The following is a 5,536-nucleotide window of genomic DNA, read 5'->3' as shown; positions in this document are numbered from 1 at the left end:
AAATTCGCTACACAACAAAACTTTCTGACACTGCTATTGTTGCTGTTGCTGCTGCTGCGGCGACTGTTTTTTTTTCTTTTGGCCAAACAACGCGAAAACACACAGCACCTCCCCCCCCCCACTCAATGCTCAACACTTAGCCCACTTTATCTGCACACCAATAATGAACCGAGAGGATTGTGGTGTATTGGTGGGGCCTTTCGTTGGTGCTGGGCAATGAAAGAGAGATAGAGAGAGAGTGAGTAGTGTTTGGCCAAAGATGAAAAAACAACAGAGAGTCAGTTCTACAACCCACAACAGAGAGCGCCCATAAGTAACGTTCATTACTCAGCAGACCCTCTGGCGTGAGAGAAGCTGACCAACACACATACGCACAATTACACCGTATAGTAATTAGCGGAACAAGAACAACTCAATGAATGTGTTTGTTTATATACACCCCCTATAAATATCAAAAAGCCAATGAGAAAAAAAAACAAATATTTTTTATGTAAATGTTATTACTACTCGTATTATTGATATTAATATGTATGAATTTGAAATCAAATTAAAAGCCGTTAGAATGTCAATTTCAGACATTCGTATGTGTGCCCCAATGTCTCTCAATGGTTATTGAAAGCCGGCTAAAAAAAAGCTTACAAAGAGTTTTCTTAATTGCTATACTCTCGAATGTCTTGTCTAGCTCTGGCCTGTAAATATGTTAAATTACAGCACAGTGGCCTGGCGTCGAACACTTGGCTTTATTTATGATGGAGCAATAATAAAATGAATATTTATGTGGTTATAAATTAGCAACTAGATAAAAAGGCAAAAATAGTAAATTACTATTAAAAATAAAATGCGCTAATGAAGCTAAAATCAGCAAAAAGGAACCAAACACATTTTTTATCAAATGGCACGAACAAATCTTGGAGAAATTATGAAATTTTTCTCAGTTGATTTAGAAATATTTGTACTTTTCAGATAATAATATACAAAATTTTTCCGAAAACATAAAACGCAAGAATTTTGAATGCAGACGCTAAAGCAAGCATCCTTTGGGGAAAACGAATTTGTCAGCGTAGCATAAATAATAAGATTTGTCTGGTCGTATGTTATATACCCTACATTAGAGTGCCCCAAAAAACAAAAAGAATTTTTTAAATGGGTCAAAAAATTTAACACTAAGCCATATTTTCATCCAATAATAGCAACCGGAGCGTAAAATTTGAAGATTGGGTAATAAAGATGTTAGCTCAGATTTCAACCCGATACCTTGAAATTCCCTCCGATCTATGTATCTACCTAGCTATTTGTACCTGTATCAAAATTTATGTATTTAATAATAAGACGCAACGTTTATTAATATTTGGGACAAAAATTCCGTAATTTAAAGTAAAATAACTTTCACCAAAAAGAATCTTCTTTTAAAATATGAAAAAAGATGTGTTATGCAATAGAGTTCGAATCCTGGAGAGAATATCCGAATATTTGTCAGCTACGGTTGTCACCTCCCTAATGCTGGTGTCATTTCTGAGATATTCAACAGCCTATAAAGTGAAGGTCCATCATCATTACGTTAAAATCTGAGTCGTGCAGCATTCTTACCAAAGAATCTCCCTGGTGTTCCTTATTGAAATGTTCATTGGCAAATTCAGGTTGTACTTTGTTAAAATGGACCATGAGTTGAAAACTTGTAGATCGAGACCTGCACAGATTTAAAAATCTAAAAATAGTTTACTATCAGAAATAGAGACTCCAGCTTCAAATAACATCGATTAAGGTAGAAATACAAAATGAAACAGGAAAACTATGTTCTAAACAAACTGCGTTAAGAAGAGCTTCAGCGATCACATGATGTCAAACCTAAGTGACGAATGCATTTAAACGTGGCCTCATACATAAATACAAAAATCTTAGTTTTTATTGGAAAAGTTCGATATTTTACATATTATAAATACCATGGATACATACATATATTAAATACCATGGATTAAGTTTTTATTGAAAATTGCAAATAACATGCAAAACACCTACTCTTTCTCCTCTTTTTCACCATATTAACGTTATGCTTTCGCAAGTATGTACTTGATCGCCTACATTACTGTTGGCTACATTCTCAAGAGCGCTGTTACATTAACAGAGACTTTGTTTTCTATATCACATCAATAGACAACCCACACGCAGTTGCTCGCGTTTGTACTACACCTGTAATTCTTTTGGCACACTCTGCAGACGGCCCAACAACAACTCGGAGATTTACCGATTTTCGTCACTCGATGCAGCGCTGTTTAAATGCTGAACTTTGAAATGATTCGCCACAAATATCCAAATGACGTTATTTTGCAAACATATATACACACACACACATACGCGCCCAAAGAACTTTTTCAATTCATAGAATTTCACAAAGCAAGCCAATGCAGGGAGTGATGGATGGAACATAGGTGCTTGACAAACTAAAACAGACAATTGATATATATTCGAAAACGTTTCTTCGATTACTCATGCCGATAAGGCTTTCAAATGGCTACATATGTATGTAGTAAGTGTGTGTGTTGTTATGAATAACAACCGTATTAAGCACCATAATGGACATAACACCAACACAAAGAGACAGCAAAAAAAGACATTTGCAGAAGTGTTTACCATACATCGCTATTTTTATTATGTACGAGTATTTATTCCATTTCTGTTACAGATATTTAATATTTTTTGCATTTTTGTTTTTACTGTATTTCCTGAAAAGTATTAAGAACTTTTAATTGTAGGTATACGCTCGAAAAAATTAACCAACAACACAGAATATGGAATAATACAAGTCACCTCAGTATTTAGTTATAACTTGTCCCAGCTGATAAACTATCGGCATCAGCTAAGTTAAGTTCGAAGAAGGGCTATATGAGACTATATCTTCATATAGCCCCCATATAGACCGATCCGTCGAATTAGGGTCTTAGGCCCATAAAAGCCACATTAGCCACATCATCCGATTTTGCTGAAATTTGAGACAACGAGTTGTGGGAGGCCCTTTAACATCCTTCTTCAAGTTGGCCCAGATCGGTCCAGATTTGGATATAGCTGCCATATAGACCGATCTCTCGATTTAAGGTTTGGACCCAAAAAAGGCGCATTTATAATCCGATTGCGCCAAAATTTGACACAGTGATTTATGTTAGGCTTTTCAACATCCGTGTCATATATGGTTCAGATCGGTCTATATTTTTCTATAGCTACCAAAAAGACCAATATTTTGTTCTACACAAGTGACTTTTACTTATTAGACCACTCATTATCCGTGTCGAATTTGGTCCAAATCGGACCATATTTCGATTAAGCTGTTATGGGGGCATAAATTATGCATTTTTCACCGGTTTGTGATGAAAGGTGGTTTACATATATACCTGAGGTGAGAAGTCATTCGGTGCCAAGTCAGGACTATACGGCGTATAACTCATCAAATCGATGTTTTGAGTACTCAAAACGCAGGTGTATGGCATTTTTGGAGCATTTCTTTCGACCAAAAAAACATGACGATAGGTTTTGGAACAACAATTGTTTTTAGATGACCTTCATGAATTCACCATACCATCGATAAACACTGGTTCTTGATGGAACTTTATCGCCAAAAATTGAATTAAGTTCATCGATGCACTGTTGATAAGTTGTCGAAAGTTGTAAAAAATAATCGCACAGAAATGATCACGATTTTATTACATTTTTGGGGCAAGATGAATCTTGTAAGTTACAGTAAACAACACAAAAGGCGCTCGTATGTCAAAACGCTCTGAGTACGTATAACCTCAAAAAGTTCAAGCTTTACGATAGAGCTGTCAGTTGGCAGATTGCAACACAACGGTTGTCCAATCGCGGAATATAAAAGACAACCCTTGTCATCAGTCTTATTGTTTTATTCCTGTGGTCGTGCCTATCCTCGTATCATAATATGCATCGCTTTGAGCCTTTGACCTAAAGACATTTCGAATGATCATAACCAGCTGTTGAGTTCCCCTGGTGAAACGGTACTCAGACCATAACGAACCCTCGATGGAGCCTGGCAAATTGCTCTCACAGAGTTTATGGAAAACATAGTCCCACAACAAATTTAAGCAGTCTCGGCTGCGGCCCAGATTTTCCGATCCAGCACACTGGGCTATGCTGCCTATTGCATCCTTGATAGTCTAAACCCTGCAAGTTTCTCCATTAATGAATTTAAACCGATGTTGGCACCTCAAATCGTTTGACATCCAATACACTGGACTTCATTTGAATTTGAACCTCGAATCTTATAAAGTCAAACTTATAAGCAAGTGGTATAAAGCAGACATAATGGAAAATATGGATTTTTCTCGCCAAAACTTGAAGCCAGGCTTCTTGTGTGTTATCCGGCATGCTAATTCTTCCCCGCCGATAGCCACCAAAGTGACGCCCTTAATAAATAACACTGGTTTTTGACCAGAGATTGAAAAAAACCGTCTGTTTCCTGTTCTTTAGTATCGCTATCTTAAATTGGCGTGTTATTTCCAAATTTGCAACAGTTTTTATACGCTCCACCAGAGGATGGGGGTATACTAATTTCGTCATTCTGTTTGTAAGACCTCGAAATATGCGTCTAAGACACCATAAAGTAAATATATTCTTGATCGTCATGTCATTGAAAGTCGATCTAGCCATGTCTGTCCAACTTACATACGCTTACTTTCGAAGGAGTAAAGCCATCCGCGTGAAATTTTGCACAAATACTTGTTATTAGGGTAGGTCGGTTAGGATTGTAAATGGGCTATATCGGTCCACGTTTTGATATAGTTGCCATATAAACCGATCTGGGATCTTGACTTCTTGAGCTTCTAGAGGGCGCAATTCTTGTCCGATTTGAATGAAATTTCGCACGTAGTGTTTTGGTATCTTTTTCAATAACTGTATGATTCAAATCGGTTCATAATCTGGTATAGCTGTCATATAAACCGATCTTGGATCTTGACTTTTTGAGCCAATAGAGCGCGCAATTCTCATCCGTTTCGGCTGAAATTTTGCATGAGGTGTTTTGGTATCACTTCCAATATGTTTGATATAGCTGCCATGTTTTGATATAGCTGCCATATAAACCAATCTTGGGTCTTGACTTCTTGAGCCTCTAGAGGGCGCAATTCTTGTCCGATTTGACTGAAATTTTGCTCGTGATGTTTTGGTATCACTTCCAGCAACTGCGCTAAGTATGGTTTAAATCGGTATGTGGTTTGATATAGCTGCCACATAAACCTAACGTATCTAACGCAGACATTGCATTTTGATACGTTTAACTATGCAAACGTCATCATACAGATCGTGGTTCATACGGCACCGATACTCTTCATCAATGCAAACTGGTTCTTAAATTTTACAAAGAATCCTTCTCTCAAACACTCCAAGTACTACCTCGTCTGCTTTCACAAGTATCCGTGGCTCAGAACCATATAACAACACGGGTAGTATCAGTGTCTTATATGTAATCTTCATCTGTCGAGAGGTGGCCTTGTTTCTAAACTGCCAACTTAATCCAAAGTAGCAAACAGACGTT

The sequence above is a fragment of the Stomoxys calcitrans genome, chromosome 5, assembly GCF_963082655.1.
Source record: "Stomoxys calcitrans chromosome 5, idStoCalc2.1, whole genome shotgun sequence".
In the NCBI taxonomy this organism is placed as follows: domain Eukaryota; kingdom Metazoa; phylum Arthropoda; class Insecta; order Diptera; family Muscidae; genus Stomoxys; species Stomoxys calcitrans.
This window is presented reverse-complemented; position numbering follows the sequence as displayed.